Raw genomic sequence first — 13,060 nt, 5'->3', positions numbered from 1 at the left:
CCAGGCACCCTGGCAGAGAGGTTAGGGTGCCCCAATGGCATTACCAGAGTGACACCCTGCCAGGGTTCCAGGCGGACAGTGCCAAGGTGCCCGTGTGGCAGGTTGCCCGTGCCAGTGATCAGGCTGTCTTAAGAGGTGAGGTGAAAGAGGGATCAAGGATCTTGGAAGAGATGAGTTGGGTACAGTGGGGGGTGGGGGGTCCAGAGCCCGCGGTGGGCTGGCTGAATGGGGGGGGGGGGGGGGGGGGGCGTTGCAAATCAGTGCGGCATTTAAAAATGGTGCCCTGTTTCTCGAGTCATCCTTCTGCACTGGTGAACTGAACCAGTGCAGGGAATGATGTCAGTGCAGCCTCAGCGTAACAATCCCCACCAGGGTATAGAAAACGGCTGCAGGCACTCGAAACACCCGACTAAATGTGCCCGAAATGGGACTCTTTTTCTGAACCATTGAATCACACTCCAGATTAGAAATCTTAATTTTTCAAGGAAAAAACTCCTTAGACACTTATGTTCAGCATTCAAGGTGCAATGGGGCTAAAATAGTCAGAGGTGCCTTCATGGATGGATGGTTTTTCGCAGGGTTTTCTTACCTTGAGCAAGTTATTCCCCCAGATAGATGTGAATTTGACACTGTTTCAATTTTTAAAGCAGTTTTTATATCTCTTTTTCTGAGCTTCACAATGTCACTTCCCAGTTTTTGATACACCATGAAAGAACTCGCGAGGATTTATTCATCAGACATTTGTCTATACGGGGGGAGAGTAAAGAGCAATTAAGCAGGCAGTCAGTAGGTGCAAAATTCTGCTGGATTGGAACAGTGGGGCTATTAAGTAAGCAATGTAAAATAATGCAGAGAAACATACATAGAAAGTAGAAGCAGCCATCCATTATGATCATCAAGTCCAATACCCTGATCCCACCTTCCTCCATATCCCTTGATCCCTTTAGCCCCAACAGCAATATCTAATTCCTTCTTGAATGTAAAGTAATGTAAAATATTGTACTTAATGAGTTACAGAAACCAGCGCTGCCTACAGGCCAAATATTATTTGAATATTGTGACTTCTCGCCATTTTAATGGTTAACATTTCTGTATGTGTTTATATATATGAATTAAAAATACATTTTATGACGTAATAATAATGTACTAAACATATTTACTTAACTTTTATATTCTATAAAAACAAGTAACCATGGATTTGATTCACATACCATTTAATGTTTTAAATATCTTTGGTAGATTCTTAATTCCACACACTGCAAAGCAGTGTTCTATTTATGGCACATTTATTTGACTTTGATTAACAATGTTATTCATTTTTTTTATTTCAGGCATTTTTTCCATATTTGTGAGGGAGTACTTAGCATTGTCACTGATGTCAAGTGATGCGATTCCAGTCAAGCTGTTGGAGAGTAAGGTCCAACAATGGCACTCGTTTCCGCAGCGTACATATTTGGAGGCTAGGCAGGCTTGAAGTTTAGCAGCTACTGCACACGACATGCTTTCGAACTTACTATCCATAGCTCATCCAGCTGGCTGAAAAATGATTTCTCTTTCTTTGCAGAGTATAAAGTACAGCAGTGCTACTCGGTCTGGTTAATGAAGCTGCAGATAGCGATGAAGTATCTAAATGCTGCCTGAGAGCTGAATCCAAGCTCCAGGCTGTTCATTAAAGAAGAAAATCGATCTGCACTGATCCAGTGCTGGGAGTTACTTCAGGACAAACACTGGGACAAGAGAAACATGATGCCAGGATGTAATGAACTGCATATAATTCAAAACTGTGGACTCGAGTAAAAAAAACATACAGAAAATACACTGTTATAGAATCTCATTCCAACGCTGTTACAGATTCAAGTAATAAGCATGGATATGGCAATATATGTGCCATAAGTAAATCCTTTCTCTATTTACTTCGAACAAATTGGCACAATAATACAATTTGTGTCAAAGCTTGACATCACTCTCGCAAAATGATCGACACCCATGTCACTTTCTCTCTAATGGTTTACATGGTTGACTAAAGTAGTTGAATCACTTGTCAAGAGGAAGAAGGAGGCTTATGTAAAGATGAGACGTTAAGGTTCAGTTAGGGCGATTGAGATTTACAGGTTAGCCAGGAAGGATCTAACGAGAGAGCTACGAAGAGCCAGGAGGGGACATGAAAAGGCCTTGGCAGGTAGGATCAAGGAAAACCCGAAAGCTTTCTATAGGTATGTCAGGAATAAAAGAATGACTAGGGTAAGAGTAGGGCCAGTAAAGGACAGTAGTGGGAAGTTGTGCGTGGAGTCCCAGGAAATAGGAGAGGCGCTAAATAAATATATTTTGTCAGTATTCACAGAGGAAAAAGCCAATGGTGAGGAGACTACTGAGATACAAGCTACTAGACTAGACGGGATTGAGGTTCATAAAGAGGAGTTGTTCACAATTCTGGAAAGTGTGAAAATAGATAAGTCCCTTGGGCTGGATGTGATTTATCCTAGGATTTTCTGAGAAGCTAGGGAGGAGATTTCAGAGCCTTTGGCTTTGATCTTTATGTCGTCATTGTCTCCAGGAATAATGCCAGGAGACTGGAGGATAGCAAATGTTTTCCCCTTGTTCAAGAAGGGGAGTGGAGACAACCCCGGTAACTATAGACCAGTGAGCCTTACTTCTGTTGGGGGCAAAGTCTTGGAAAGGATTATGAAAGATAGGATTTATAATCATCTAGAAAGGAATAATTTGATTAGGGATAGGCAACACGGTTTTGTGAAGGGTAGGTCGTGCCTCACAAACCTTATTGAGTTCTTTGAGAAGGTGACCAAACAGGTGGACGAGGGTAAAGCAGTTGATGTGGTGCATATGGATTTCAGTAAAGCGTTTGATAAGGTTCCCCATGGTAGGCTATGGCAGAAAATTCGGAGGCATGGGATTGACGGTGATTTAGTGGTTTGGATCAGAAATTGGCTAGCTGTAAGAAGACAGAAGGTGGTGGTAGATGAGAAATGTTCACCCTGGAGTTCAGTTACTAGTGGTGTACCACAATGATCTGTTTTGGGGCCATTGCTGTTTATTATTTTTATAAATGACCTGGAGGAGGGCGTAGAAGGATGGGTGAGTAAATTTGTGGATGACACTAAAGTCGGTGGAGTTGTGGACAGTGCAGAGGGATGTTGCAGGTTACAGAGGGACATAGATAAGCTGCAGAGCTGGGCTGAGAAGTGGCAAATGGAATTTAATGCAGAAAAGTTTGAGGTGATTCATTTTGGAAGGAGTAACAGGAATACAGAGTACTGAGCCAATGGTAAGATTCTTGGTAGTGTGGATGAGCAGAGAGATCTCGGTGTCCATGTACATAGATCCCTGAAAGTTGCCACCCAGGTTGACAGGGTTGTTAAGAAGGCGTACGGTGTGTTAGCTTTTTTTGGTAGAGGGACTGGGTTTCGGAGCTATGATGTCATGTTGCAGCTGTACAAAACTCTGGTACGGCCGCAATTGGAGTATTGCATGCAGTTCTGGTCGCCGCATTATAGGAAGGATGGGGAAGCATTGGAAAGGGTGGAAAGGAGATTTACCAGCATGTTGCCTGGTGTGGAGGGAAGATTTTATTAGGAAAGGCTGAGTGACTTGAGGCTGTTTTCGTTAGAGAGAAGAAGTTTAAGAGGTGACTTAATAGAGGCATACAATATGATCAGAGGATTAGATAGGGTGGGCAGTGAGAGCCTTTTTCCTCAGATGGTGATGGCTAGCACGAGGGGACATAGCTTTAAATTGAGGAGAGACAGATATAGGACAGATGTCAGAGGTAGGCTCTTTACTCAGAGAGTAGTAAGGGTGTGGAATGCCCTGCCTGCAACAGTAATGGACTCGCCAATATTAAGGGCATTTTAATGGCCATTGGATAAACATATGAATGATATTGGAATAGTGTAGATGGGCTTCAGATTGGTTTCACAGATCGGCGCAACATCGAGGGCTGAAGGGCCTGTACTATGCTTTAATGTTCTATTGTCTATTGTCTATAATCAAAGTAAAAGTATATCAAACAACGTAATTTCAACTAACCCTGCCATTTGATTACTGATTTAATTGTCCTAATTAATGTGTAATAATCCATTGTGACTTTGAATGATTTATTGATAAAAAGACACACATGGAGGAATTACCATAAACATGAATTATTGCCAAGAAGCAATGAGAAGCAATAAACATCCACTAATGATATCACAGATGGGTTACTTCCAACTATCATTCATATTGTTTCAGTTGACGTATTTATTTTGTCCTATAAATGTCAGCATTTTTTATTTCATGTTTTTTGGTATTTCTCTGCAGTTATCGATGATGAGTTGTTAAGAGTAGCAAGAGCACAAACAATTAAACCAAAATATCTATCCCACATCCCCCCATGGAGAAGAGCAAATGAGGCTGCATTTCGTAGCTACATTGTGCTGGTATCGTTTGATATTGTGAAGCATTTTTCAGGTGTCAGTACACTAAGGGTTTCATGCTATAAACTGCAAAACAGTAAAGTAGTCTCACTGTTTTTGCCTGGAACAGCAACTAATGTTAAAAGGATTGACAGATAATCTACACCAGCGCATATGTCCCTGGGTCAGAGGCGTGGCACAGTGGCACAGTGGTTCGCACTGCTGCCTTACAGTGCCAGGGACCAGGGTGATTGTCAGTGGTGAGTTTGCACTTTCTCCCCGTGTCTGCATGGGTTACTTCCGGGCAGTCCGGTTTCCTCCCACAGTCCAAAGCTGTGCAGGTTCGGTGAATTGACAATGTTGAATTGCCCCTTGGTGTGTAAAAGGTTAAGTCAGGTTACTGGGTTACGGGAATAGGGTGGAGGCGTGAGCCAAGATAGGGTGCTCTTTCCCAAGGGCCAGTGCAGCCTTGATGGGCCAAATGGCCTCTCTGTAAATTCCATGAAACCTATACCTTTACAAAGTATTTAAAGTGCAGGATTAAGCTATCCAGTCTAACTGGATTCCGCTGGCATTTATTCTCCTCGCATGCATCCACTGCCCTTCTTCATCTAACTCCATAAACATATCCTCCCATTCCTTTCTTCAACATGTGCTTATTCAGCTTTCCCTCACATGCATCTATTTAGCCAAAATTATTTCTTCTGGTAGCGGTTTCCACATTCTCACCACACTCTTGGCAAAGGTATATCTCCTGAATTCCCTTTAGTATTTATTAGTCACTACTTTATATACCTTGTAGCTTGATGCAGTCACGTAGCCTTAACATGATAATTTTCTGCAGAATATGTACAACACTGGCACAATTTACCAGTTTCTTTCACAGAGTTTTGCGGAGATTCTGCCAATGTTAGTATGGTGAAGTGGGAAAAGCTCCAGAAGGTTCCAATAATACATTTCTGTACCTGGAGGTGATTAGATTGTCTCGTGCCCGGCAGCTCTGGCGCATATATTGTGCGACTTACTGTGTCTGGCCGGGCCCCATGTCCTGCCCATCCCGGCCCTCCTCCCATCCTCCTCGTCGGACGAGGCTGGTGTTCATCCTTCTCCTCCAGCATGTTGCCCCTCTGCTGCGGGATGTTGTGGAGGACTCAGCAGGCCACCACCATGTGGGAGACTCTCCTGGGGCTACACTGTAGGGCCCCATCTACAGCATCCAGACACCTGAACCGCATCTTCAGGTGACGGGCACTGAGTCATGATGCAGTGTCCCCTTTCTACCTTCTCCTCAGCCTGTTGCGCGGTCAGCTCTCCATCCTCACCAGTTGAGTCTTGTTCCTCTGGGGCAAGTTCCATTGCTGCAGGGAATTCCCCGAACAGCTCCTGCTCATACAGCCTCATTGAGTTTGCCAGGCCTGCGACGAGGCAGATGGCAACCATTTCTGGTTGGATACTGAAATCCATTGTCTACAGGGGGAGAAATGCAGGCATGTTAGCATGGTGGGTATCCCTATAACCAAACAGGTCTGGCGGGCTACTCAGTGGCCCCAGCCTGCATTGCAGCCCTTGGCCCCGCATGTCCCCCTGCCCATTCTCCCCACCCCAGCCGTTCCTCCCTGACACTTTGCCCTCCACACTGCACCCCAGGCCCCTTCGGTGCCTGGCACCAGCGGGCCTCTGACTCGTACCCCCCCCGCCAGCAACAGGACTGGCAGCCCACAGCTGCACCTTTAGGGACATGCCATGCCTCCTATCTCTCTCTCAGCAGCCATGGTGCTTGTTTCTCGATGTTAAATACCACAAGTGAACCTTGCTGTCGGAGGTGGAGTATCGTGGGAGACCCAGAGAATGCCAGGTCGGACCTGTTAATGATGCGTCAATGGCCTTTACTATGTAGTTTGCATGCCCAGTCTGGCGTGTGTGGTGGAGCACATCCGCGACACTGTCGAGGCACCAGAGTTGGGCGCCGTACTCTATTTTTGACTGACGCGCAATTCTCCACCTATTCGCGTTTCACGATTCCGGCGTCACTGGACGAAGAATCCCATCCAAAGAGTGTTGGATCGTAAGTAGTTTACATGCTAATAAGTCTTAATGTATTTTCCTCAGAGACTGCAAATGGTAAGCAATTGCTTCCGTAATCAAGAAACAGTTCACATCCCTCATGCTGTCAGGACTTTGAGCTCGTTGGACTATGAATGGTTAGGAGAAGAAGAAAATACCAAAAGCACAACACCAGGTCACTCAATCTGCCTTCAAAGCGATTACATAAATATAAATTCAGAAGACACGTGGATTTGATCTGGATCACAAAGGGATGGTATTGTTAGATCCCTGGGTTATGCTATCACACAAGTACATATAATGCAGTGTGATTCAGCTACAGTACTATGATATTAAGGCACTCAGATTACTTACTCAGTGTCCTCTCAGGGAGATTTCTGCACACCTACTGCTGTCTGTCATTTCTGTCTCCCTCAGGGACATGCCACTCAACCTGAGAAGGATCTGCAGCAGATATGAATTCATAACACCATTCTTAACTGATTGAAGACTGCTCTAAATCACAGTGGAAATGACATTTCTTTGTGCTTATTTTTAGCACAGTATTCATGCATTTTTGTGAACTTTTCATCGACATTATTTTAACAAAGCCATTAAGGGGGAGTGGTAAAAATAGTGCATAGACAAGATTACAAGATTAGATAGACAATATCAGACAGGAAATAAAAAGAAGCAATCCAATCAAAGGCTCAGATAGCATCATAAACTACAGGAGTGAGATTAGATTTCTACTATTTATTTCCATGTAAATTTTTGTTATTAGTTATATTATACTTCTTCCATTTTTAAATATGCTGAATTCAAATCACTGGTTGTATTTATGCTATTTGTTTTCTTCAGGTTACCTTTGTCATTATATGTCAATAGACAGTTGCTGGCATACAGAGGTACTTATAAAAAAAATAGGTTATTTGTTGGCATTTTTCTATTATTAGTGACAACGAAAAGTTTATATGGCACAGTCGCCACTGGCATGTTCATGTGATATGTGAAATTATAGTAGCTGTTAAATGAAACAATGAGAAAGAAAAAATCCAAAGGGAGGACCCACCATCCGTGGTTAACTAGAGAAGTTAAAGATAGTATCCAACTTAATGAAAAAGCATATGAAGGATGAGTGGCAAGTCAGAGATTGGATAGAACAGAAAAACAACAAAGAATGACTAAGAAGGGAAAAAGTAAGAGAAAAAACTGGCTATAAAAACAGATATAGAGATATAAAGAAATACAGCACAGAACAGGCCCTTCGGCCCACGATGTTGCGCCGAACTTTTGTTCTAGGTTAATCATAGAATTTTGGACAATTTTTCATGGCCAATCCACCCAACCTGCACATCTTTGCACATCTTTGGATGTTAAGAGTTTCTGCCGACATTTAAAAAATGAATGAGTTAACAAAGTGAGCATTGGACCTATATGAAGTAGAGTCTGTGGAATTAATAATGAAAAGAAAGGAGATGGCAGATAAATTGAATAGACATTTTACACTGGTTTTCACCACACAGCATGCAAGTAACATCCTAGAAATAGCTGTAAATCAGGAAATGGAAGGGAGGGAGGAATTCAAGAAAATTATAATCACCAGGGAAGTGGTACTGAGCAAATCATTGGAACTGCAGGGTGACAAATCACCTGGTCCTGATGGACTTCATCCTGGGCTTTTAAAAGAAATGTCGAGTGAGATATTTAACGCAGTGGTTTAAATTTTACAAAATTCCCTGGATTCGGAAAGGTTCCAACAGATTGAAAAATAGCTGATGTAACTGTTTTATTCAAGAAGGGAGAGAGACAAAAACAGGAAACTACTAGCTTAACAACAATGAGCCATGAACACCACCCAGTCCATCACACAAACCCACCTCCCATTCATTGACTCTGTCTAGCATGGTGGTTAGCATAAATGCTTCACAGCTCCAGGGTCCCAGGTTCGATTCCCGGCTGGGTCACTGTCTGTGTGGAGTCTGCACGTCCTCCCCCTGTGTGCGTGGGTTTCCTCCGGGTGCTCCGGTTTCCTCCCACAGTCCAAAGATGTGCGGGTTAGGTGGATTGGCCATGCTAAATTGCCCGTAGTGTCCTAATAAAAGTAAGGTTAAGGGGGAGGTTGTTGGGTTACGGGTAACGTGGGTTTGAGTAGGGTGATCATGGCTCGGCACAACATTGAGGGCTGAAGGGCCTGTTCTGTGCTGTACTGTTCTATGTTCTATGTTCTATAACTCCTACTGCCTTGGGAAAATGGCCAGCATAATCAAGGATCCCTCCCACATGACTTACTCACTCTTCCAACATCTTCCATCGGACAGGAGATACAAAGTCTGAGAACACACGCTAACAGATTCAAAAACAGATTCTTCCCCGCTGTTACCAGATACCTAAACAACCCTCTTATGGACTTATCTGATCTCTTCACACATCTTCTCTACTGAGTAGTACCTGTATGCTTCACCCAATGCCTGTTTCTATGTATTTACATTGTGTATTTATGTTTGCCTTATGTATTTTCTTTTCATGTACGGAATGATCTGTCTGAGCTGTAGGCAGAACAATACTTTTCATTGCACCTCAGTACATGTGACAATAAACAAATCCAAATCCATTAGAAGCTAAAAACATTGGCAGGATACTTAGATGAATTCAAAGTAATCAGACAAAATTAACATGGTTATGTGCAAGTGAAATCATGTTTAACCAATGCATTGGAGTTTTTTGAAGAAGTAATATGTGCTGTAGATAAAGGGGAACGGTGGATGTACTGTACCTAGATGTTCAGAAGGCATTTTATAAAGTGCCACATCAAAGATTATTGCAGAAAATGAAAGTGCCTGGTATAGAGGGCAACAGATTGTCATGTGAGAGTAGCTTTAAGAAATGGTTGTTTAAGAAATGGGTGTTTATAAAAATATCTGTAGTGGATGCACCTTTAAGAAATGGGTGTTTATCAGTGATATCAGAGTGTGGGTGGAGCTGGGCTTTCTGTCTACTTTCCTTCCATTTTAGGCTTTTTGCTACAGGGTGTGTTTGGTTTGGTTTTAGTTTTGGAGAATCTGTAATCACAGGAGGATGTGTGTAAATCGCTGCAGGCTGGGGAATGTTCATTTGGTGATTTCAAAGTGGTAACTGTTCTCAGTAGAGAAGTTAAACCTAATGTCTTTCTGTAAAAGGGGTTCTTTTTGTGTCTTGGTTGTTGCAAGGAAAGATTAAGAGTTACTTATAGTGTACTGTATTCTTTGGGGATTTATTAGTGTTGATAATTGTTAAGATGTTTACTGTGGGAAAGTGTTAACTGGTTTCATAAATAAACATTGTTTTAATTTAAAAGTACTGTTGATTTCTGGTGCATCACACCTGCAGAGCAGGCCCATGTGTTCCCCATAACCACAATCTATTAAAAGTTGTGGGTCAGGTGAACTCCATGATACACTCCATGATACATGATTCTCTAAACACTGGCCCATAACAATATGGACATGGATAAAAGATTGACTAGCGGACAGGAAACAGAGAGTAGGTTTGAGTCATTTTCTGTCTGGGAGCATGTAACAAGTGATGTGCCACAAGGATCAGTGCTGGGGTCTTAACTCTTTATGATTTATATAAATGATTTGGATAAAGGCACTGAAGATATGAAAGAGAGGTGGATTTTCTGATGGCATTCGCCATATGTGAAAATGGTGTTTCCCGTGGAAAATCTTGTGAAACCGTGGGAACGAAAATCTTGGCTATGAGATCTTGTTCTTTCATTTTCCAGAGCTGGGCAGGAACCCCATTTAAATCCATTTCAATAAATCTAAATGCATTTAATTGGTGTTCCCGCCAAATGTTCCCCCATATTAAAAATTCTCCAGTACTTTGGCGAGGTTTACAACAGATATTTAAAAATGTGAAGCAGTTGAGGGAATCCTGCTGGGGACATAAAAGTAAGCGTAGCCTCCGGGGGAGCGGAATATGCCCGGCATTTCCCCCGAGCAGTGTCAACCTGATATGCCCCCGAGGAGTTCCAACCTGACAGTTCCCCTAATTTGCTACAGTTCTTCGAAGACGTAACAAGCCAACTGGATAATGGGGATCCTGTAGATGTAGTATATCTGGACTTCCAGAAGGCATTTGATAAGTTGTCGCATAAAAGGTTAATACACAAGGTATGATAACATGGGATTAGGGGTAATTTATTAGCTTCGATAGAAGACTGGCTAACCAACGGAAGGCAGAGAGTCAGGATAAATGGGTATTTTTCTGGTAGGCACGATGTAACAAATGAGGTGCCACAGGGTTCAGTCCTCGGGCCTCAACTATTTACAATATACATTAATGACTTGGATTTTGGGGTAGGAGGTACTGTAGCCAAATTTGCAGGAGATAGTAAATTGCAATGAGAAAATAAGAAATTTACAAATTAATACAGATAGGTTAGGTGAGTGGGCTAAAATTTGACAGATGGAGTTTAACTATAAGTGTGAATTTATCTATTTTGGTCAGAAAAATGGAAAGGCAACTTATTATCTAAATGGAGAGAAACATCAGAGCGCTTCGGTGTAGAGAGATCGTGGTGTCCTTGTGCATGAATCTCAGAAAACTAGCATGCAGTACAGCAGGTAATTAGGAAGGCAAATGGAATTACATAAAAAAAGATAAAGTCGCTTATTGTCACGAGTAGGCTTCAATGAAGTTACTGTGAAAAGCCCCTAGTCGCCACATTCCAGCGCCTGTCCAGGGAGGCTGGTACGAGAATCGAACCGTGCTGCTAGCCTGCGATTTAGCCCAGTGAGCTAAACCAGCCCCTAATTTTGGTCTTTATAGCTAAAGAGATATAAAAGTGGGGAAGAGTTGCTGAAAGTATACAAGGCATTGGTGAGACTCCACCTGGAGTACTGTGTACAGTTTTGGTCCCCTTTCTTGAGGAGGAATGTAGGTGCATCAGAGGCAGTTCAGGGGAGGTTCACTAGATTTTTTCCAGAGATGAGGGTTTGTCTTATGAAGGGAGATTAAGCAGTTTAGGCTTATGCTCTCTTGAATTTAAAATAAATGAGAGGAGATCTAATTTAGGTATATAAGATGATGAAAGGTATTGACAAATAAGACATAGAGCAGATACTTCTTGAACTGAAAACAAGAGGTGTTTGTGGCAATCATTGTCATGGCTGTTAATTTTGTTCTATAAGAAATGTGGGTTTAGGTGCAAGGGCAGTGACTTTCAAGTTGACTGGGTGGGATTTATCACTGGCACACCAGGGAATGTACACCTCTGAGTGATCAGCAGGGTGAGTGCAGTTCAAAAATTAAGAAAACTATGGGTTTGATTATCTCGAACTAACTGTCCCCTCCAGAGGAAAATGGAGTGTTTCTCACTGGCGGAAGTAGCAAACCTGATATGACATAGATCAGGTTTCTTTAAAGAGGCTGTATTTGTTCTCAAGAGCTTCCAGGTGCTCAGAACAAAGAGACAACCATCTAAATAAAAACTGGTTAGAAAAACAGCTGCTCCTCAAATTTATTGGACCCCTCTAGAGTTAGATAAATAAACAACGGTAAACGTTCCTTTGAAACAGCCTGGACCCGTCAATCAAAAAGTTTGTAAAAGTTTGTCCAAGAAATTGAATGGAAACAATACATTTCAAATATTTTAGATTTCCAAATTGCAGAGTGGCTTGAATACTTTAAAGGGAAATGAAATTGTCTGTGAAAAAAAAACTTCAAATGTACTACGACATTAAAGGGAATACTTTTACCTTCAGGGCATAGATCTTTGAACTTAGCACGATGATAGTCAGTTTAATGTGTTTAAGGCTGCAAATGGTGACAGACTTTTTCAAAGGTTTAAAGGCTGCAGATTAGAAAACAACCAATTAGAACATAGAACATAGAACATAGAACGATACAGCACAGTACAGGCCCTTCGGCCCTCGATGTTGCACCGACATGGAAAAAAAACTAAAGGCCATCTAACCTACACTATGCCCTTATCATCCATATGCTTATCCAATAAACTTTTAAATGCCCTCAATGTTGGCGAGTTCACTACTGTTGCAGGTAGGGCATTCCACAGCCTCACCACTCTTTGCGTAAAAAACCCACCTCTGACCTCTGTCCTATATCTATTACCCCTCAATTTAAGGCTATGTCCCCTCGTGCTAGCCACCTCCATCCGCGGGAGAAGGCTCTCGCTGTCCACCCTATCTAACCCTCTGATCATTTTGTATGCCTCTATTAAGTCACCTCTTTACCTTCTTCTCTCTAACGAAAACAACCTCAAGTCCATCAGCCTTTCCTCATAAGATTTTCCCTCCATACCAGGCAACATCCTGGTAAATCTCCTCTGCACCCGTTCCAAAGCTTCCACGTCCTTCCTATAATGAGGCGCCCAGAACTGTACGCAATACTCCAAATGCGGCCGTACTAGAGTTTTGTACAACTGCAACATGACCTCATGGCTCCGGAACTCAATCCCTCTACCAATAAAGGCCAACACACCATAGGCCTTCTTCACAACCCTATCAACCTGGGTGGCAACTTTCAGGGATCTATGTACATGGACACCGAGATCCCTCTGCTCATCCACACTACCAAGAATTTTACCATTAGCCAAATATTCC

Source organism: Scyliorhinus canicula, chromosome 5 (genome assembly GCF_902713615.1).
Source record: "Scyliorhinus canicula chromosome 5, sScyCan1.1, whole genome shotgun sequence".
In the NCBI taxonomy this organism is placed as follows: domain Eukaryota; kingdom Metazoa; phylum Chordata; class Chondrichthyes; order Carcharhiniformes; family Scyliorhinidae; genus Scyliorhinus; species Scyliorhinus canicula.
The sequence above is the reverse complement of the archived record's forward strand: the minus strand, read 5'-3'. Positions refer to the sequence as shown.